This window comes from Cervus canadensis, chromosome X (genome assembly GCF_019320065.1).
Source record: "Cervus canadensis isolate Bull #8, Minnesota chromosome X, ASM1932006v1, whole genome shotgun sequence".
Classification (NCBI taxonomy): domain Eukaryota; kingdom Metazoa; phylum Chordata; class Mammalia; order Artiodactyla; family Cervidae; genus Cervus; species Cervus canadensis.
Genome location: NC_057419.1, coordinates 21,872,756 through 21,894,851, shown reverse-complemented (window position 1 = coordinate 21,894,851; position 22,096 = coordinate 21,872,756). Strand labels below are relative to the sequence as shown.

The 22,096-nt window shown below is 43.5% G+C and overlaps 1 protein-coding gene and 4 non-coding genes across 10 annotated transcripts in view; 4 read left to right on the top strand and 1 right to left on the bottom strand.

Annotated features, from left to right (window-relative positions):
• PPEF1 (protein phosphatase with EF-hand domain 1) overlaps positions 1–10,224 on the bottom strand; it is a 143,534-nt gene extending 133,310 nt beyond the window's left edge. For 5 of the 6 annotated variants that reach the window (XM_043459289.1, XM_043459293.1, XM_043459291.1 and 2 more), the window contains exons 1-3: positions 10,101–10,224; positions 9,074–9,320; positions 8,136–8,188 (exon numbers count right to left, since the gene is read on the bottom strand). The gene's annotated coding sequence lies outside the window, so the exon portion shown is untranslated. The remainder of the gene's footprint in view (positions 1–8,135; positions 8,189–9,073; positions 9,321–10,100) is intronic. The other variant, XM_043459295.1, reaches the window with a different exon arrangement.
• Positions 10,225–10,352: 128 nt separating this feature from the next.
• Positions 10,353–10,425, top strand: TRNAV-UAC. Its single transcript has one exon. It is a non-coding gene; the product is annotated as a tRNA-Val (tRNA).
• A 5,017-nt stretch (positions 10,426–15,442) lies between these two features.
• Positions 15,443–15,516, top strand: TRNAS-GGA. The gene has a single exon. It is a non-coding gene; the product is annotated as a tRNA-Ser (tRNA).
• A 1,821-nt stretch (positions 15,517–17,337) lies between these two features.
• TRNAF-GAA lies at positions 17,338–17,410 on the top strand. The gene has a single exon. It is a non-coding gene; the product is annotated as a tRNA-Phe (tRNA).
• Positions 17,411–18,210: 800 nt separating this feature from the next.
• TRNAF-GAA lies at positions 18,211–18,284 on the top strand. The gene has a single exon. It is a non-coding gene; the product is annotated as a tRNA-Phe (tRNA).
• Positions 18,285–22,096: the final 3,812 nt, after the last annotated feature.

Genomic DNA, 22,096 nt, shown 5'->3' with positions numbered 1-22,096 from the left:
AGTAAGGACCTAACAGAAGCAGAAGAGATTTAAGAAGAGGTGGCAAGTGACTTCCCTGGTGGTCCAGTAGCTATGACTTTGAACTCCCAATGCAGGGGGCCTCGGTTCGATCTCTGGTCAGGAAACTAGATCCCATGTGCCACAACTAAGAGTTTTCATACCACAACTAAAGACCTAGAGCAGTCAAATAAATTTTTTTTTTTAAAAAAAGAGGAGGTGGCAAGAATACACAGAACTACACAAAAAAGGTCTTATTGACTCAAAAGATAAGTGTGGTCTGGGCATTTACTCACCTAGAGCCAAACATTCTGGAGTGTGAAGTCAAGTGGGCCTTAGGAAGCATTACTAAGAACAAAGCTAGAGGAGGTGACATAATTCCAACTGAGCTATTTAAAATCCTAAAAGATGAGGTTGTGAAAGTGCTGGACTCAATATGCCAGCAAATTTGGAAAACAACAGTGGCCACAGAACTGGAAAAAGGTCAGTGTTCATTCCAATCCCTAAGAAGGGAAATGCCAAAGAATGTTAAAAGTACCATACAACTGCGCTCACTTCACATGCTAGCAAGGTTATACTCGAAATCCTTTAAGCTAGGCTTCAGCAATATGTGAACCAAGAACTTCCAGATGTTCAAGCTGGATTTAGAAAAGGCAAAGGTATCAGACACCAAACTGCCAACCTTCAATGGGTCATGGAGAAAGCAAGGGAATTCCAGAAAAACATCTGCTTCTGCTTAATTAACTACACTAAAGCTTGTGACTGTGTGGATCACAACAAACTATGGAAAATTCTTAAAGAGATGGGAATAACCTACCACCTTACTCATCTCCTAAAAAACCTGTATGCAGGTCAAGAAGCGATAGTTAGAACAGGACATGGAACAAAGGACTGGTTCAAAACTGAGAAAGAAGTACAAGGCTGGATACTGCTGCCTTGCTTATTTAACTTATATGCAGAGTACACTATACGAAATGCCAGGCTGGATGATTCACAAGCTGGAATCAAGACTGCTGGGAGAAATATCAACAACCTTAGATATGCAGATGATACCACTCTAATGCCACAAAGTGAAGAGGAACAAAAGAACCTCTTGAGGAGGGTCAAAAAGGAGAGTGAGAAAGCTGGTTTGAAACTAAACATTCAAAAAACTAAGATCATGGCATCTGGTCCTATCACCTCATGGCAAATAGAAGGAGAAAAAGTGGAAGCAGTGACAGATTTTATTTTCTTGGTCTCCAAAATCTCTGCAGATGGGGATTGCAGCCATGAAATTAAAAGATGCTTGTATCAATCAATTTGATACACCATATTAACAAATAAAAAGATAAAAACCATATGATCATCTCAATAGATGCAGAGAAAGCTTCTGACAAAATTCAACAGCCATTTATGATACAAAGCTCTCCAGAAAGTAGGCACAGAAGGAACATACCTCAACATACTAAAGGCCACATACAATGAACCCACAGCAAACATTATTCTCAATGGTGAAAAACTGAAAGCACTTCCTCTAAGATCAGGAACAAGACAAGGAAGCCCACTCTCACCACTATTATTCAACACAGTTTTGGAAGTCCTAGCCACAGCAATCAGAGAAGAAAAAGAAATAAAAGGGATCCAGGTTGGAAAAGGAGTAAAACATGTCATGCAGATGACATGATTCTCTACATAGAAAACCCTAAAGATGCCACCAGAAAATTGTTAGAGCTAATCAATGAATATAGTAAAATTGCAGGATAAAAAATTAATACACAGAAATCCCTAGCATTCCTATACACTAACAATGAGAAATCAGAAAGAGAAATTAAGGCAACAATCTCATTCACCATTGCAAACAAAAGAATAAAATGATTAGGAATAAATTTACCTAGAAAGACAAAAGACCTGTATGCAGAAATTTATAAGACACTGATGAAAGAAATCAAAGACAACACAAACAGATGGAGAGACATACCATGTTTGGATTGGAAGAGTCAATATTGTGAAAATGACTATACTACCCAAAACAATCTATAGAGTCAATACAATCTCTATCAAACTACCAATGGTATTTTTCACAGAAACTAGAAAAAATAATTTCACAATTTGTATGGAAACACAAAAGACACTGAATAGCCAAAGCAATTTTGAGGGAAAAAAAAAAATTGGAGATGGAGGAATCAAGCTTCCTGACTTCAGACTATACTATAAAGCTACAATCATTAAGACAGTATGGTACTGACACAAAAACAGAAATATATACCAATAGAACAAGATAGAAAGCCCGGAGATAAATCCACGCACCTACGGGCACCTTATCTCTGACAAAGGAGGCAAAAATATACAATGGAGAAAAGATAATCTGTTCAATAAGTGGTGCTGGGAAAACTGGTCAGCTATGTGTAAAAGAATGAAATTAGAAGACTTCCTAACACAATACACAAAAATAAACTCAAAATGGATTTAAAACCTAAATGTAAGACCAGAAACTATAAAATTCTTAGAGGAAAACATAGGCAGAATACTCTTTGACATAAATCACAAGATCCTCTATGACCCACCTCCTAGAGTAATGGAAATAAAAATAAAAATAAACAAATGGGACCTAATTAAACTTAAAAATTTTTGCACAATGAAGGAAACTATAAGCAAGGTGAAAAGACAACCCTCAGAATGGGAGAAAATAATTACAAATGAAACAACTGACAAAGGATTAATCTCCAAAAGATACAAGTTCATGCAGCTCAATACCAAAAAAACAAACAACCCAATCAAAAAGTGGGCAGAAGACCTAAACAGATATTTCTCCAAAGAAAACATACAGATGGCTAACAAATACATGAAAAAATGCTCAACATCACTCATTACTAAAGAAATGCAAATGAAAGCTACAATGAGGTATCATCTCACACTTTTTGGAATGGCTATCATCAAAAAGTCCACAGACAATACACACTGGAGAGGATATGGAAAAAGTGGACCCTCTTGTTGGTGGGAATGCAAACTGATACAGCCACTATGTATGGAGATTCCTTAAAAAGCTAGGAATAAAACTACAATATGACCCAGCAATCCCACTACTGAGCATATAGCTTGAAGAAATCAGAACTGAAGAAGACACAAGTACCCTAATGTTCACTGCAGTACTATTTATAATAGCTAAGACATGGAAGCAACCTAGATGTCCATCAGCAGATGAATGGATAAGGAAGTTTTGGTACATATATACAATGGAATATTACTCAGTTACAAAAAGGAATGCATTTGAGTCAGTTCTAATGAGGTGGATGAATCTAAAGCCTATTATACATAGTGAAGTAAGTTAGAAACAGAAAGACAAATATTGTATATTAATGCATATATATGGAATCTAAAAGATGGTACTGATGATCCTACATGCAGGGCAGCAAAGGAGACACAGACAGAAAGAACAGACTTTTGGACTCAGTGGGAGGAGAGGGTGGGATGATTTGAGAGAATAACATTGAAACATATACATTGTTATATGTAAAATAGATAGCCAGTGGGAGTTTGATGTATGATGCAGGAAAGCCAAAGCCAGTACTCTGTGACAACCTGGAGCGATGGGGTGGGGAAGGAGGTGAGACAGGTATTCAGGAGGGAGGGGATACATGCATGCCTATGGATGATTCATGTTGATGTATGGCAGAAACCATCACAGTAAAGAAATTATCCTCCAATTAAAATAACTTAATTTTAAAAACATATATATATAGAATCTAGAAAGATGATACTGATGATCCTATTCACAGGGGAGCAAAGGAGACGCAGACATAAAGGACAGATTTTTGGACACAGCAGGGGAAGGAGAGGGTGGAACAATTTGATAGAACAGCATTGAAACATATACAATACCATACGTCAAACAGACAGCCAATGGGAATTTGCTGTATGATGCAGGAACCTAAAGCCAGTGCTCTGTGACAACCCAGGAGGGTGGGATGGGGAGGGAGGTTTAAGAGGGAGGGGACATATGTATACCTATGACTGATTCATGCTGATGTATGGCAGAAACACCACAATATTGCAAAACAATTATCCTCCAATTAAAAACAAATTAAAAAAAAAAAAAAGACACTTGCTCCTTGGAAGGAAAGCTATGACAAACCTAAACAGCGTATTAAAAAGCAGACATCACTTTCCAACAAAGGTCCATATAGTCAAAGCTATGGTTTTTCCTGTAGTCATGTACAGATGTGAGATTTAGACCATAAAGAAGGCTGAGGGATGAAGAACTGATGCTTTCGAACTGTGCTACTGGAGAAGACTCTTGAGAGTCCCTTGGACAGCAAGGAGGTCAAACCAGTCAATCCTAAAGGAAATCAACCCTGAATATTCATTAGAAGGACTGATGCCTAAGTTCCAATATTTTGGCCACCTGAAGCGAAGAGCTGACTTACTGGAAAAGACCTTGAAGCTGGGAAAGATTGAAGGTAAGTGAGATGGTTAGACAGCATCACCGACTCAGTGGACATGAATTTGAGCAAACTCCAGGAGATAGTGGAGGACAGAGGAGTCTGGCGTGCTGCAGTCTATGGGGTTGAAAAGATTTGGATATGACTAAGTGACTGAAAAACAACAAAGCAGCCAAGTGTGGTCCTGTAAGGCAATGTAACAGGATATATGACCAGAGGGGTAATAAATGGAAGATCAGATCATGTAGCACCTTGCAAGCCAGTGTAAGTCTCTGGCTTCCATTCGAGTTAAGGTATGGAGCTACTGAAGGGTTTTGAACAGAAAAGTGACATGATCTAACTTAGGTCTTGAAAGGATCACTCTGGTGGCTCAGTGATGAAGAAATCTACCTGCCAATGCAGGAGATATGGGTTAGATCCCTGGTCTGGGAAGATCCCACATGTCAAGGAACAACTAAGCCCTTGTACCACAACTACTAAGCCCATACTCTAAAGCTGAAAACCACAACTACTGAAGCCCGAGTGCCCTAGAGCCCATGCTCTGCAACAAGCTACCACAATGAAAAGCCCAGAGAGTAGATCCCACTTGCCGAAACTAGAGAAAAGTCCATGCAGCAATGAAGACCCAGCACAGCTAAAAATAAATAAAGTTTTTTAAAAAATCCCTAGGTGACAAGGCCTGAGAGAAGATGCCCAGCAAGTAGGATTTTAAAAAAATAAAAATAAAAAAGATCACTCTGGTTACTGTGTGAAGAATAGTCTGTAGGGAGAAAAGGGCAGAAGCTGGAAGGCCAGAATATGAGGTTCTTGGCAATGATCCAGACAAAAATGATGGTGACTTTGATTTTTATGGTAGCAGGGTAGATGGTAGAAAGTGATTAGATTCTAGATAGATCTTGATGGTATAGACAAAAGGATTTTCAAGTGAGATTAAATTTGAAGTGTGAGAGGGGAAAAAGAATCAAGTATGATTTGTTCTATTTTTCTATACATTTTAGGCCTAACCGTAGAAAGATGTACAATTTTGTAGAAAAATATAAAATGTACATTTTAGGCCTAAATGTAGAAAGGAAAATGTAGAAAGATGGGGTTGCCCTTATCTGAAACAAGGAAGATAAGACTAGAAAGGAGAGGACACAGGCAGAACAGGACTGAGATTCCTATTAGACATCTAAATAGACATGTTTTGCAAGAAGACTGGGAGTTTGAAAGAAAAGTCTGGACTAGAGATATAAATTTGAAAGTCATCTAGGTTATCAACAATATTTAAAGTCATTTAATTAAATGAGATCACCAGAGTCGTGATAATGAATAGAAACATCCACAAACTGAGGCCTGTGGAACACCCATGTTTAGAAGTCTAAGAGATGAGATCCAGCAAAGGTGACTGAGAAGGGGTGACCAGTGAGGTAAGAAACAAAATCAGGAGAGAGGCATCCTAAAAGCTGGGAGGACAAAAAACAAAAAAAAAAAGCTGGGATGGGTAAGCGCTTCCAAAAGGAGACGAGGTACTGGAGAGAACACCTAGGGACATATTTTCTAAGAGTTTTTTTTTCTATAAAAGAGAGCAGAGAAATGGGAGTAGCTGAGGTGGAAATGAGATTAAGAGATGATTTTTTAAGAATGAGAAAAATGACAGCATGTATGCTGACAGGAATGATCCAATAAAGTAAATAATGAAGGAGAAAGAAGGGAGTTGTTAGGGTACTTTCCTTGAATAGGCAACAGCAGGTGGCTGGGTGTCGACAGGAATGCAGACAAGTCATCTGGGGCAGGAGTTCTCAACCAGGGCACTAGTGACTTTTGGGGCACAGATATTTCTTGCGGGGGCTGTCCTGGGCACTGTAGAACGTTTCACTGCATCTCTCCTCTCTACGCGCTGGATGCAAGCAGCACACCAGCTCCACTACCCCAGTCATGATAGCCCAGAGCATCTCCAACATCGCCCAGACAGCCCCCAGGGAACATTCTGGGTTGTAACAACTTGGGGAATGGTGCTACCGGCATCTAGTGAGTAGAGGACAGGGATGCTGTGAAACGTCCCACATTACACAGCACAGCTCCCCCACGACAGAGTCCCCCAGTTCCAAATGTCAACGGGGCCGGGGTCAGAAAACCCTAATCTAGAGGCAGGGCTAAGTCTAGAGCTAAAAGGACACAAATGCAGGCAAGTGAGCAGATGTGAGGGGTACTACCCCTCTTCAGGTTGCTTCCAGTTTTTTTTCATGGAAATAAGGAAGCAAGGTCATCAGTTGTAGGTAAGGTTGGGGTAGGAGGTACAGGAAGTTTAGGGAGAAAAGACAAGAACCTGTCCTCTAGGTGAGGTGGAAAATGAACGAACAGAAAAAGCAGACATAATTCTGGGCTGCATTAAGAACACACTGAGGTACTTTGTCAAGAATTAAATATGAAATCAGTAGGCCTGAAGGTGTGTTCCTCCTGGGGCCATATTCAGAGGTGGAGTTGGGAAACAGTTGGATTTAACAAACTGGTTTTGCCAACAAGCACAAGCAACCAAGAGGCAAAGGAGTGATAAAAATGACCACAGAACTTGAACTGGGTAAGAATTACAGAGGGATGTAAGCGACTGTGAAAAGGTAGGTGGGCAAAAAGTAACAAATACCCATTCCACGGCTTCCTCGGTGGCTCAGTGGTAAAGAATCCGCCTGCCATACAGGAGACATAGGTTTGATCCCTACACTGGGAGGATCCCACATGCTGGAGAACAACTAAGCCCATGCACAACTACTGAGCCCACGTGCCCTAGAGCCCACACTCCGCAACAAGAGAAGCCACCGCAATGAGAAGCCCTTGCACGGCATCCAAGAGTAGCCCCCGCTCTCCGCAACTAGAGAAAAGCCCGCGCGGCAACAAAGACCCAGCACTGCCAAAAACAAAATAAATGAATTCATTTAAAAACAAACACCCATTCCAACAGACTAGTTTCAAATGTCTTGATGAGCTGTAAAAAGGGAAAAATAAGGTGAACTCCGCCATACTAAGGTAACCACTCCCTTTCCTTAGTGAATACTTGAAAAAACACTGAAAGAAAGAGTACAATCACGTTTAAATGAAATCAGGTCAAAGGAGCTTCCTGAGTCAGCTCAATGTTTGGGGCCGTGGTTTCCTTGGTTGAGTCACCCTCCATCAGTGAGGCCTAATGCTGGGGAAACCACACCAAATTTCTGAGAAATCAGAGGACTCAGAAAGTTTAAAGAGACTTCTAGTCTTTATTTGCTAGTGTATCTATTTCTCTGGTAGTTGTTCAGTGATTATGGGCAGGCCTGGGGGTGACAGGCCTCACAAATCTAACTGAATAGACTGAAGTGCAAGGTGAAATTGTGGCCAGCTGTGGCACTACCCATGACACTAGTAGTGTCAAGGTGAAAGTCATCAAGAGTGATTGGCTACAGGCCATTGATTTCCAGCTTTTGAGATTTTTGAGGATTTGTAATTTTTAAAAAATTACAAAAGAGGGTGGCAGGAAAGCACAGAAGGAACAGGACATATATAAACTTATAGCTGATTCACGCTGTTGTATAGCAGAAACCAACACAACATTGTAAAGCAATTATCTTCCAATTAAATTATAAAAGACAAGATATTATAAGAGACCAATGGCACTCTTAATACGAACAACATGTAGCCTTTAGGAATAAGGGCCTCCCCAAATCACATGGCTATCAGAAAACTGAGTATGAGCCCCGCCCTGCCACTCACCAACAGAATGGTCTTGGCAAGGCATTGGAACTCTTCAGCTTCAACTTCTTCAGCTGAAAAATGGAGACAGTAGTAGTTACCATGGCTACCTCATCGGAATGGATGTGAAAATGCTTTGTAAACCATAGAGCACTTTACTAATAACAGACTGTGAATACACCCTGAAGGCAGCTGGGGAGTGTAACAGAAGTCTCCCTCCTTTTCACTAAAGGCAGAATCCTGTGTCACGTGCATCAGAGGTGCACCAGCCTCTTTTCTATGTGTGGAAACCTGGCCAAAGCCTGCACGTGGCAAATCAACCCTTATAGCAAGGGCAGACAGAAAGCTCAAGAAAGGGCAAAGCATTCTGTAGAGATAAACCAAAACACAACTGGCGCGTGCAATTTAGGCCTAATTCTTGGCAGCCTTGTTTTCAACTGACAAGGGTTTGGAAACAGGTGAAATATACTGATTACTAGGCATCGTGGGAGTCATTATGGCTCACTGGCAAGAAACACAGACTTTTCATGAATTCATCCTCTGGCTAGTGGCTGTCCACTCATAGTCATCCCATGGCTCACACTCTCAGTGTCAAGTGCTCAAGAGGCCTCTGGAAATGTATCAACAAAAAGGCATTCTGGAAGGGGCCCATATAAACATTACAGGGAGCTAATTAGGATACAGGAAACCTGGTACTAGAGAACCTAACCCCGCCCCTAACTATTCCTGTGGAAAAACTTAACACGACAGATAAGTGTCTCCATTTTCCCAGCCTGGAAAGTAGAGATAACATTTAGACCTAGAGGGAAAAGCAAGGGTGTCTAGTTCAACCCACACATTTCACAAAGGCGGATACAGAGGCTTGGGAGGTGAACTGACATTCAAGACTAGACAGTGAGTAGCCAAGGCAGCACTAGAATCCAGATAACCACCCTCAGATTTGTGCACCTTCCACCCACCTGTTTCTTCCAGGGGGCCTTCCCAGGAAGACAGGAGTTGGCCGAAGGGGATGCTTTCATACAGTCAGTATCATTTCTCCATTATTCTGCCAGCCTCAGAGGAAGACGCCTGGGAAGAGGACAGCCGTAGCCTTCAGCCATGTCCAACTCACCACTTAAAGAGGCCCCTCAAATGGTTTTTAGTGGGTTTTCAAGCTTGAGGATGGCGAGCAATCCTAGGATGATAAGGAAGATCCATCCAGAAGCACTGGGGAAGACAAACGGCACCGACAATGAAAACCAAGAAAACAAAGCGCACACACGCCCTTCATAAAGGATGATCCCAGCACTTCTTGGGGACCACAGTCCTGGAGGCACAGCAGCAGGCTCATGCGCTGCACTCCCTCGGGCCGCGCTGGGTTTAATGCTCTCCTGTCATAATTTTGGAATTCTTAGTAACTTAAGATCAAGGAACCTGATATTTTCCTTTTGCATTTGTCCCCTCAAATCTTGTGGCCGGTCCTGCCTCACCCCCGCCCCCCCCCAGCCCCCCAGTGTCTCTATTGCCCCCGCCCCTCCTCCACCCCAGACAAATAAGCTCAAACAAAAGCCCCTGGGGCTTCAGGAGGGGAAGGATGTTGTGGAAAAGGTCTGGGAAGCATTAGGAGCCTGTATCCTAGGGCAAGAGGCCGACTGACCAGCTGCCTTTTCCACAGCTGACAAAAGAAAGATGAATATAAAAATGAGCCCCCGCCCCGGGCCACCCCACCCCCCAGCCCCGCGCTGCCTGAATCTTTGCCTCCGCGTGGTGCTCCGGTGCGCCCTGCTCCGGACTCAAGGCTTCCAGTACTGCCGGAAGCGGCTCAGTGTGCCCGTGAGGAAAGTGGGGAAGTGCGAGTCCCTCACAGGCTGAGGGAATCTACTAGAAGGGGCCGCACCGCGGGCACTGTTCGCTTCCGCCCGCCGGGCTGATCTCGCGAACGCCCCGGCTGCGGGGAAGTTTAGGGACGGTTGACTAGTGGCGCGGGGCTCTCGCCAGGAGGGTAACCTCTCGCCTCGGCCTCCCCGGGTCTCAAGGGCGAAAAGCCTAGAGGACACGGAGGGCGAGCGCTCCAGACGTCGGAGCCAGAGCCGGACCACGGAGCTGGGAGCCCCGAGCCCGGCCGCGAACACCGAATCCCGCAGGCGGCGCGGGGTCACGGTGGGGGCGGGGTTACGGCGTAGGGGCGGGGCTTCAGCAGAGGCGCTGGTTCTCTTATGATACTATGAATAAAGTAACGACGCGAATGTCCCGCGTAAAGGTTCCGTAGTGTAGTGGTTATCACGTCTGCTTTACACGCAGAAGGTCCTGGGTTCGAGCCCCAGTGGAACCAAGCCGGCAAGGCTTTTTTTTAAATTTCTTAATGATGGAAAAGAAAATACGAGGTACCTATCGTTCTCCCTTAATTTTTTTTTTTTTTTCATTTTTCTCTACTTTTTGGCATGTTTTTATCGCAGAAGCGTAGTGACAGATACCCTCTCCTTCTATCCCCACCGCCCTCGCCCGACCTAGGAAACTGCAAAAGTTGGGGTCTGGCCGTGTTGTAGTCCCAAGGGCCCCCTGCTCCGACCGGGTCCTACCCCCACGTCTCCTTCGGTACTCGAGCAACCTACGGAAATCCAGCGCTCGTGGGAACCAACATCACCCGGCGCCGCCCTTCCCCTGCAAACCAGGGCAGCCCGGCCCCCCAGAGTCTCCAACTAAAATATAGTACAGAAGTGCTTTGACTGCAGTTCTATTATTAAGGTTTATTATTATTATTTCTACTACTAAATGTTTTTTTTTTTTTCATTAAACTCTAAAATACAGAGCAGAGGGAAAAAATAGTCCTTTTCTTTGTAGTACTGCAGTAGAGTTTGTTGAATAGACTTTAAACAGACCGTCGTCTGTTTAATGAAGAATAAAAAAGTATGAAGAACCCATGCATAGTATAGAGTAAGCGTCAGGCTTGTGGACACCCCCAAAATGCTAACTGATTAAACATTACTCTAATTCCTTTTTGTTCCTCTGTATTAATTCATTGCTTTTGAGGGGGTGGGAAGGCTTATTGTTATCTTTTTGATATTGACCTTTTTCATCTTCGACAAGAGGAATGAAGTAAAGGTCTCTGGGACCCTAGGGCATTGAGGTGGGATAATGGTGGCCAAGAACTAAAAAGGGAAGGGGAAACTCAATATTTTTCTCTGCATTTTTCCACATTGTTTTTGTTCATACAGTGGGTAAATTTGTGTCCATTTCTAACTCAGGAGTGTAACACGATTGTCCCTGTTGTTACAATCACTTCATTAACGTTTTTAAAAAACCATCTTAACTGTTTTTAAGTGTATAGTTCAGAAATGCTAAATATAATCACATTGTTGTGAAAAAGATCTCCACAACTTTTTTATGAAACGCTGATCTATTAAGCAACTCCCCTTACCCCCATCAACTTTATTCTTAATGGCTGTACAATAATAATAACTAATAATGTTAAACATTATATATATATATATATATAAAATCCCATTTAAGCCTCAAACTAACTCTATGAAGTGAAGTGAAAGTCGCTCAGTCTTGTCCGACTCTGCGACCAGGCCAGAATACTGGAGTGGTAGCTGTTCCCTTCTCCAGGGGATTTTCCCAATCAAGGGATCGAACCCAGGTTCCCACATTGCAAGTAGATTCTTTACCAGCTGAGTCACAAGGGAAGCCCAAGAATACTGGAGTGGGGATAGCCTATCTCTTCTGGAGTGGGTAGCCTAATTCTTTAACTCTATGAAGTAGGCATTATTTTCACCATCTTCCGGAGGAGAAAACCAAGGCACAGAGACCTTACCTATCTTTCTCAAGGCCACATTACCACTGGTTGAGCTGGGATTTGCATCCAGTCCAGTCTGTCTTGGGAATCTGTGCTCTTAACCCTGCTTGGTGTTCTGAATCCCCACCTTGATGACCACGTAGTTTGTTTCCAATTTTGTCTTATTATAACAACACAGCAATGTAAATCTTTGTCTGTAACTGACCCCCCTCCCAATTTACTGTTTTCCAGAGTAAATATGCATAAACATGATGCCAACTTGCTTTCTGAGAGGGGAATCCATGTCATTTTCATAGAATTCAAGAAGTTAGTGCTTACTTGGCAGGAAATTGCTCAAGGTCACCCCCTAGAAGATGATGGCAGAGAAAGGATTAAGACCTGGGTCTTCTGATGCTAGTTTCTATTTTCCTCCTCTGCTTCGCTTACATTTAAACATAGGATAAAGCCAGTATCTTCCTTTGCTAAACCGACCTCAGTTGACATTAGCTTCCTCTCTGAGACTTCTTGTTGAGGCAGGTAACTATGTGGGTTAATTTAGCGGGGCTCAGCCAAAGCCCTAAGAACTAAATGGAATAAGATGCTTAATGAGGCCAGTGCTCAAGTTAAGCTTCTGTTCCTAGGAAAGCTCTCCACTTTGATAAGGAAGAGCAGCAGCCAAGGACAAGGGGAGAATGCCACGCAAGATAGAAGGCTTCTTGTTTTTACTTCTCTTTGGCTATGAAGGTATGTGCTATCAAACCATTAGCACTCATTAAATACTTAATAATGCAATTGAATTAATAATATAGCTGATTAATAGAAATGCAACCAGAATAATTAAAATATTACTAATTAGCAAAGGATGCTAATTACTTAATATGTGTTATTAATGAACAATAGTTTTCTTTGTGTGATGAGGTCCTCTTTGTCTCACCATTGGCTTTCAGGTTCTGTGAGGAGCCTTCTAAAGTTCAAAGGATGCTAAAAATGGGACAGAAAGAAGAAAGGGTCTCAAAATTGTGTAAAATAACTATAAATTGCAACAATTAAGGAAGTCAGGTATATTCTTGAAAGTTTTTAGGAGCCAAATTTGGGTGATGATAGAATTTAATCTTCCAAACCAGGACACTACTGAGAGTGGCAGAGGATGCTATTAATAATTCTACTGGGACAACAGGTGTAAACCAGCACTGTCCCAGGCAAATCGGGATGTGAGGTCACCCTAGTTTAAATATGGATTAACATAACATGCCGAATACCAATGGACACTAATAGAAAGCATAATCCAACTGAGAGTCAGGAATCCCCAAAGGCTCAATACACTCAATCATTTTAAAATTTCTAAATATAGCCCTGGCAGAGTGAAATGCTTAATTAAGGAGAAATTAAAGGCAAATCTCTAAAATGTCATCCAATTCAACTTTTAAATTCGATGTCAATCTTTCAAATCATGCTCTTTCATGGCTCTCTCAACTTTCAAGGACCCATCAACTCATAATTCCTTTTTAGGTTTTTCCATACATTAGAAATTGATTCTTTGTGGTCTCTGTATATTTATGCGTGTTACAAGAAACAAATAAGGAGGGCAGGAAGAAGGAGACTTCACTCTGCCAATGACCTGGTAGACAGATATGACAAAATTCACACGGAGTCAGAATTCCTGATTTAAATCATTTTCTTCTCTACTCTCTCATTATTTTATTGGTAGAATACTCACTTTCATGATTCCCCAATCTTACAACTTTTGTTATTTAGTCACATTTCTCAATATTTGGGAACACCTATAAAAATATAACTCCAAGGCTATTTTGCAAACACCTAAGATAAATTTTTAAGTAGGGATCATTTAGATCAATTGTCTGGTTGCAAATAAACAATTGCAATTGTTCCCTTGTAGTTAAGAATCAGCAACTCCCCCAAGGACCCCTTAAAGATGCCTTGAGATAGGTATCATAAGGAGCTGGAATAGCTCAGTTGGGAGAGCCTGAAAACCGAAAGGTCCCGGGTTCTGATAGAATCAGTGTTTTCATTCACTTGGATGTACTAAGTGAAGTTGCTCAGTCGCGTCCGACTCTTTGCGACCCCGTGGACTGTAGCCCACTAGGCTGCTCCGTCCGTGGGATTCTCCAGGCAAGAATACTGGAGTGGGTTGCCATGTTCCTTCTCCAGGGGATCTTCCGACCCAGGAATCGAACCCAAGTCTCCCGCGTTGAGGGCATATTCTTTACTATCTGAGCCACCAGGTATTGCAATTGTTCCCTTACAATTAAGAAGTAGACACGCCTTTGAGAAACTCGAAGTTACGTTGAAGAGAGGGTTACCAAGGTAGCCGGAACAGCTCAGTTAGGAGAGCGTTAGACTGAAGATCTAAATGCTCCCTGGCTTGATCCCGGGTTCTAACAGGGTCAGTGATTTCATCTACATACAAGGAAAGGCGCAATTCTTGCAACCTCGCTATCTGAGCTCTCTCAAAGAGCAAGTGTTTTAGCTTACAGATAGGCAAGAACACTGGAGTGGGTTGCCATTCCCTTCTCTCCCGAAGATCTTCCCAAGCCAGGGATTCAACTCCGGTGTCCCGAATTGCGCGCATACTCTTTACTATCTGTGCCACTAGGCATTCCAATTATTCCCTTATGATTAAGAACCAGCGACTCCTCTGTGAGAAACTTTAAGATACGTTGAGGGGGGTAGTTTCAGCAAGGAGCCGGAGTAGCTCAGTTAGGAGAGCCTTACACTGAAAATCTAAAGGTCCCGGGTTCTGGCGAAACGTTGTTTTCATCTACATCCCAAGGAAAGGCACAGTTCTTGCAACCTCGCGATCTGAGCTCCCTCAAAGAGCAAGTGTTTTAGCTTACTTACAGCCAGGAGGAGTCCTACAACCAGTGAAAGAAAAAGTTAGTTGCACAGTCTGACTCTGTCTGTCTGACTCTGTCACTCCATGGACCACAGTCACCAGGCTTGGACTGTCTGTGGAATTCTCCAGGCAAGAATATTGGAATGAGTTGCCATTCCCTTCGCCAGGGGATCTTCCCGACCTTGGAATCGAACCAATGTCTCCCGCATTGCGGACATATTCTTTACTATCTGAGACATTACAATGAGGAAGCAGGGACACCTCTGAGAAACTGTTTAAGATACATTGAGGGCGGAACTCGCTAGGGGGGCCAGAATAGCTCAGTTGGGAGAGTATTAGACGGAAGATCTAAGGGTCTTTGGTTCGATTCCGGGTTCTAACAGAACTATTGTTTTCATCTACATTCTTGCAACCTCGCAATCTGAGCTCTCTCGTTGAGCAAGTGTTTTAGCTGTCCGTGGAATTCTCCAGGCAAGAATACTGGAGTAGGTTGCTATCCCCTTCACCAGGGGAATCTTCCCGACTCAGGAATCGAACCCATGTCTCCTGCATTGCGGGCATATTCTGTACTATCTGAGCCACCAGGCATCGCAATTGTTCCTTTACAATGAAGAAGCAGCGACTCCTCTGAGAAACTCTTTCAGATACTTGGGCGGGGCGGGGCGGGGCGGGGCGGGGCGGGGCGGGGCGGGGCGGGGCGGGGCGGGGGGTTCGCCAGGAGCCAGAATAATTCAGTTAGAAGAGTGTTAGACTGGAAATCTTAAAGGTCCCCGGTTCGATCCCGGTTTCTGGCAAAGCAGGTGTTTTTGTCTCCATCTCAAGGAAAGGCACACTTCTTGCAACCTCGCGATATGAGCTCTCTCAAAGACCTGTTTTAGCTTACATCCAGGAGGAGTCCTATATCCAGTGAAAGAGAAAGTTAGTCACACAGTCGTGTCCAACTTTGTGACTCCATGGACCATAGTTCACCAGGATCCCTCTGCCCATGGAATTCTCCAGGCAAGAATACTAGAGTGTGTTGCCATTTCCCGCTCTCCTGAGTATCTTCCAGACCTGGGGATGGAACCCAGGTCTCCCACATTGCGGGCATATTCTTTACTATTCCAACCACCAGGCATTGCACTTGTTCCCTTACAATTAAAAACCGGTGACTCCTCTGAGAAACTGTTTAAGATACTTTGAGGGGGGGTTTCATGAGCTAGCCGGAACAGTTCAGTTAGGAGAGCGTTAGACTGAAAATCTTAAAGGTTCCTTGTTCGATCCTGGGTTCCAGCGAAGCTACTGTTTTCTTCTACATCCCAAGAAAGGCACACTTCTTGCAACCTCGCTATCTGAGCTCTCCTAAAGAGCAAGTGTTTTAGCTTACATCCAGGAGGAGTCCTATATCCAGTGAAGGAAAATGTTAGTCTCACAGACGTGTCCGACTCTGACCCAGTGGACCACAGTCCACCAGGCTCGGTCTATCCATGGAATTCTCCAGGCAAGAATACTGGAGTGGGTTGCCATTTCCCTCTCTCCTGAGGATCTTCCGGACCTGGGGATCGAACCCATGTCTCCCACATTGCGGGCATATTCTTTACTATCTGAGCCACCAGGCATTGCAATTGTTCAGTTAACAGTGAAGAAGCAGGGACGCCTCTGAGAAACTGTTTAAGATACACTGAGGGCGAGGCTTGCTAGGGGGCCAGAGTAGCTCAGTTGGGAGAGCGTTAGACTGAAGATCTAGAGATCCCGGGTTCTGGCAGAGCCACTATTTTCATCTACCTCCAAGGAAAGGTGCAATTCTTGCAACCTCGTGATCTGAGCTCTCTCAAAAGCAACTGTTTCAGCTGTCTGTGGAATTCTCCAGGCAAGTATACTGGAGTGGGTTGCCATTTCCTTCGCCAGGGGATCTTCCCGACCCAGGAATCAAACCCATGTCTCCCGCATTGCGGGCATACTTTTTACTATCTGTTCAGTTCAGTTCAGTCGCTCAGTCGTATCCTACTGTTTGCGACCCCATGAACCGCGGCACGCCAGGCCTCCCTGTCCATCACCAACTCCCGGAGTTCATCCAAACCCATGTCCATTGAGTCGGTGATGCCATCCAACCATCTCATCCTCTGTCGTCCCCTTCTCCTCCTGCCCTCAATCTTTCCCAGCATCAGGGTCTTTTCAAATGAGTCAGCTCTTCGCATCAGGTGGCCAAAGTAGTGGAGTTTCAGCTTTAACATCAGTTCTTCCAATGAACACCCAGGACTGATCTCCTTTAGGATGGACTGGTTGGATCTCCTTGCAGTCCAAGGGACTCTCATGAGTCTTCTCCAACACCACAGTTCAAAAGCATCACTTCTTCGGCACTCAGCTTTCTTTATAGTCTAACTCTCACATCCATACATGACCACAGGAAAAACCATAGCCTTGACCAGACGGACCTTTGTTGGCAAAGTAATGTCTCTGCTTTTTAATATGCTGTCTAGGTTGGTCATAACTTTCTTTCCAAGGAGTAGGCGTCTTTTAATTTCATGGCTGCTATCTGAGCCACCAGGCATTGCAATTGTTCTGTTAACAAGGAAGAAGCAGGGACGCCTCTGAGAAACTGTTTAAGATACATTGAGGGCACAAATTGCTAGGGGGCCGGAATAGCTCAGTTGGGAGAGCGTTAGACTGAAGATCTAAAGGTCCCTGGTTCGATCCCGGGTTCCGGCAGAGCCATTGTTTTCATCTACATGCAAGGAAATGTGCAATTCTTGCAACCTCGCGATCTGAGCTCTCTCAAAGAGTAGGTGTTTTAGCTGTCCTGGAATTCTCCAGGCAAGAATACTGGAGTGGGTTACCATTTCCCTATATCCTGAGGATTTTCCCGACCCAGGAATCGAACCCATGGTCTCCCGCATTGCGAGCATATTTTTTACTATCTGAGCCACCAGGCATCGCAATTGTTCCCTTACAATGAAGAAGCAGCGACTCCTCTGAGAAACTCTTTCAGATACTTGGGCGGGGCGGGGCGGGGGGTTCGCCAGGAGCCAGAATAATTCAGTTAGAAGAGTGTTAGACTGGAAATCTTAAAGGTCTCCGGTTCGACCCCGGGTTCCGGGGAAGCCACTGTTTTCGTCTACATCCCAAGGAAAGGCACACTTCTTGCAACCTCGCGATATGAGCTCTCTCAAAGAGCAAGTGTTTTAGCTTACATCCAGGAGGAGTCCTATATCCAGTGAAGGAAAATGTTAGTCGCACAGTCGTATCGGACTCTGTGACCCAATGGGTCTTAGTCCACCAGGCTCTGTCTGTCCGTGGAATTCGCTAGGCAAGAATACTGGAGTGGGTTGCCATTTCCCTCTCTCCTGATGATCTTCCGGACCTGGGGATCGAACCCATGTCTCCCACATTGCGGGCATATTCTTTACTATCTGAGCCACCAGGCATTGCAATTGTTCCATTAACAATGAAGAAGGACGCCTCTGAGAAACTGTTTAAGATACTTTGAGGGGTGGGGGGTTCATGAGTTAGCCGGAATAGCTCAGTTAGGAGAGCATTAGACTGAAAATCTTAAAGGTCCCTGGTTTGATCCCGGGTTCCGGCGAAGCTACTGTTTTCTTCCACATCCCAAGAAAGGCACACTTCTTGCAACCTCGCTATCTGAGCTCTCCTAAAGAGCAAGTGTTTTAGCTTACATCCAGGAGGAGTCCTATATCCAGTGAAGGAAAATGTTAGTCTCACAGACGTGTCCTACTCTGTGACCCAGTGGACCACAGTCCACCAGGCTCGGTCTATCCATGGAATTCTCCAGGCAAGAATACTGGAGTGGGTTGCCATTTCCCTCTCTCCTGAGGATCTTCCGGACCTGGGGATCGAACCCATGTCTCCCATATTGCGGACATATTCTTTACTATCTGAGTCACCAGGCATTGCAATTGTTCTTTAACAATGAAGAAGCAGGGAAGCCTCTGAGAAACTGTTTAAGATACATTGAGGGTGGGGTTTGCTAGGGGGGCCGGAATAGCTCAGTTGGGAGAGCGTTAGACTGAAGATCTGAATAGTCCCGGGTTCTGGCAGAGTGAATGTTTTAGCCTACACACAAGGAGCAATTTCTAGGAATCTTGCGATCTGAGGTCTCTCACAGAGCAAGTATTTTAGCCTACATCCAAGCGGAGGCATCTATATCCACTTGTTGCTCAGTTGTGTCTGAGTCTTTGCTTGCCCCCCCACCCCCATGGACTGCAGCACACCAGGCTTCACTATCTTCTGAGTTTGCTCAAACTCAAGTCCTTTGAGTCAGTGATGCCATCCAACCATCTCGTCCTCTGTTGTCCCCTTCTCCTCCTGCCTTGAGTCTTTCCCAGCATCAGGGTCTTTTCCAATCTGTTGTTTCTTCGCATCAAGTGGCCAAAGTATTGGAGCTTCAGCTTCAGCATCAGTCCTTCCAATGAATATTTAGGACTGATTTCCTTTAGAATTGACTGGTTTGATCTCCTTACAGTCCAAGGGAGTCTCAAGAGTCTTCTCCAGCACCACAATTCAAAAGTATCAATTCTTCAGCGCTCAGCCTTCTTCATGGTCCAACTCTCATATCCATACATGACTACTGGAAAAACCATAGATTTGACTAGATGAACCTTTGTCGGCAAGGTAATGTCTCTGCTTTTTAATACGCTCTCTAGGTTTGTTGTTGCTTTTCTTCCAAGGAGCAAGCATCTTTTAATTTCATGGCTGCAAGTCACCATCCGCAGTGATTTTGGAGCCCAAGAAAATAAAGTCCGTCACTGTTTCCATTGTCTCCCCATATTTGCCATGAAGTGATGGGACTCAATGCCATGAACTTAGTTTTTTTAATGTTGAGTTTTAAGCCAGCTTTTTCACTCTCCTTTTTCACCTTCTTTAAGAGGCTTTTAATTCCTCTTCTATTTCTGCCATAAGGGTGGTGTCATCTGCCTATCTGAGGTTATTGACATTTCTCCTGGCAATCTTGATTTCAGCTTGTACTTCATCAAGCCTGGCATTTCGCATGATGTACTCTACACATTAGTTAAATAAGCAAGGTGACAATATACAACCTTGATGTACTCCTTTCCCAATTTGGAACCAGTCCATTGTTCCATGTCCATTTCTAACTGTTGCTTCTTGACCTGCATACAGATTTCTCAGGAGGCAGGTAAGGTGGTCTGGCATTCCCATCTCTTTAAGAATTTTCCACAGTTTGTTGTGATCCACACAGTCAAAGGCCATAGCATAGTCAATGAAGCAGAAGTAGATATTTTTCTGGAATTCTCTTGCTTTTTCTACATCAAGGAGGAAGAGCAATTCTAGCAACATGACTATCTTATAATTGAACTCTGATGAGCTTGGCACTTGAGCAAAGGGAAATAGCCGCAGTGAGAGTCCTTCCTTCTCACTTATATGCATAGCGATTGCAAAGCCCTGTGGATCAGGGCTTCCTAGGTGGCTACAATCCATTGGGTCACATAAGTGTGGTACACAACTGGAGCAACTTAGCATGAGGGGTTTGTTGTTATCCTTTTACTCCTTGCTCTTTTTTTAGCAAGAAAATCTAAACAGAGCCTTTCAAGACTTAGCTCCCAATACCCTTGGTTCTCAGACACCCACAGGGCTCACCCTCAGATTCCTCTTGTGATTGGCATTGAGATTCATTTATCCATTGATTCATTCAAGAATCCATTGATGTCATTTTAAGAATCCATTTCTGAGTTTCTGCTATGATAGGCCAAACAGTGTGAAAGAACTTGACACACCGGGCAGATCCTTATTTTTGCTGTGCCCACTCTAAAAACTTTGTTCTGTGACCCCTGAATGGGAATAAGCCCTAGAAAAGACTATCATTTTTCAATTACATCCACACAGTCAGGGGATAACTGTAATAAAAGACACTGTCAGGAGGCACAGAGGAGAGCACTCTCTCCTGTTCTATAGCTTATCAGTGTTTGTGCCTGGCTGGGGAGCTCCAAAAATTTCCACAAAGAACAGAGAATCGCATCTGTCCCGGTGGAACAGAATGTGGTCCAGCATGTAGGCTTGAGACACTTAAATCTCTTATCCACCTAACACATAACCTGGGCCCTCCACACTCACAAGGCATCAAAGGAAAGCAGCCACCCCAACACTCAGCTTGGCAACCTAGGTGTGCTCTACCCTGAGCTACAGGGGTATGCCAGGAGAGAAAAAGCAGGACACAACTGCTGCAGTTAATCAGCGTACAGTTCCAGAGAGAAATAAGGCTGCTACACAGGGGAAAGCTATATCCTACAGGACTGGGAGCCTGAAGACAAAGGATCTTTGTCTAATTTACGCTGCTGTTTCTGTTCCACGACTGCAGTGGCTCCTTATTATGGTGAAATAAGGTAAATGGATTGATTCCACTTATGCATTGGATGAAGGGTCATTTAGGAATACACATATCATCATAATAAAAGCACTACCTGTATCTGTTTAAGGACCCATCAACTCAGGCTTCTATCTATCTTCCATTATACATTTTGGATTCAATGCTGAGGATGATTTTTAAAACATCCATCTTACTAAAGTATACTGTTTCACTGTTTGGTTGTGGCTAGTATATAAAAACAAGTCAAAAAAAAAAAAATCACTAAGCCTCATCTCACAGGTGAGATAAGCCTCATCTCACACCTTCCTTGCTGGTGTGTTAGCATCAGGGATAGCAGATTATTATTTTTTTCAAAGCAGCTTTATTGAGATGTAATTTACATACCATTAAATTCATCCATTTAAAGTGTGCAATTCAATGGTTTTTAGTGTATTTACAGATTTGTGGAGCACACAATCTAACTTTAGAACATTTTCATCATCCCCCAAAGAAACCAAGTAGACATTAAGTGCTCACTCCCCATTTCCCCCTCCCCCAAGTCACTGGCAACCACTGATTTACTTTCTCCTTATAGATTTGCCTTTTCTGTACATTTCATTTAAATGGAATCATGCAACATATGGTCTCTTGTCTTTCACTTAGCATATGTTTTTGAGATTCATCTGTGTTGAAGCATGTACAGATAACAGATTTACCCATGAATATGTCTGTCGCTTAAAATAGTAACACTTTCATACCAGAAGCAATTTCCTTCTTTCTTCTTCACCAGAGGGACATTACTGCAGCCTGCTACATCTTATTCTTGTTTCTCAAGTAGATTGGAAGCTAGTTAAAGACAGCTTCTATCATTCATAATTTTATGCCTTTCTCTTCAGCTTCACCTGTTTCCATGGGAAGGAAAACTCCATATTTAGTAAAAGCCAATCAAACAAACTGAAATAGTCTTTCCTAAGTGTGTCTAATGCACACTTTGCTTTCTGGGTTTGCATTTTGAGAAATAGGCATGCTTGAATTTTCTGGCTGTGGTAACAAGTGTTTCTCTACGGAGTGGGCCT